Raw genomic sequence first — 291 nt, 5'->3', positions numbered from 1 at the left:
GGGAGGGTCCCCTGCCAGCGCGGGCTCCATCGGGCAGCGAGGGCAGCGAGGGCCAGGCACGTCGCTGCTCCTGGGAGGGCATGAAGAACACGGTGTTAATTAATGTACGTTAGCAAGGGACAACCTGGGCATCAGATGGGGACATAGAGGAAACCGGCTCCCTGGGACTCAGCTTGGGGGTCACAGCATGCAGGTCCTCACGCCAGCAGAGATACGGTAGGAGAACTCGCCTCTCGTCCCCTGAACGCAGGGCGGACACCGCAGCCGTTGGACGGGGAACCGAGCCCTGGC

The sequence above is a fragment of the Buceros rhinoceros genome, unplaced genomic scaffold (genome assembly GCF_000710305.1).
Source record: "Buceros rhinoceros silvestris isolate BGI_N320 unplaced genomic scaffold, ASM71030v1 scaffold23961, whole genome shotgun sequence".
NCBI lineage: Eukaryota > Metazoa > Chordata > Aves > Bucerotiformes > Bucerotidae > Buceros > Buceros rhinoceros.
The sequence above is the reverse complement of the archived record's forward strand: the minus strand, read 5'-3'. Positions refer to the sequence as shown.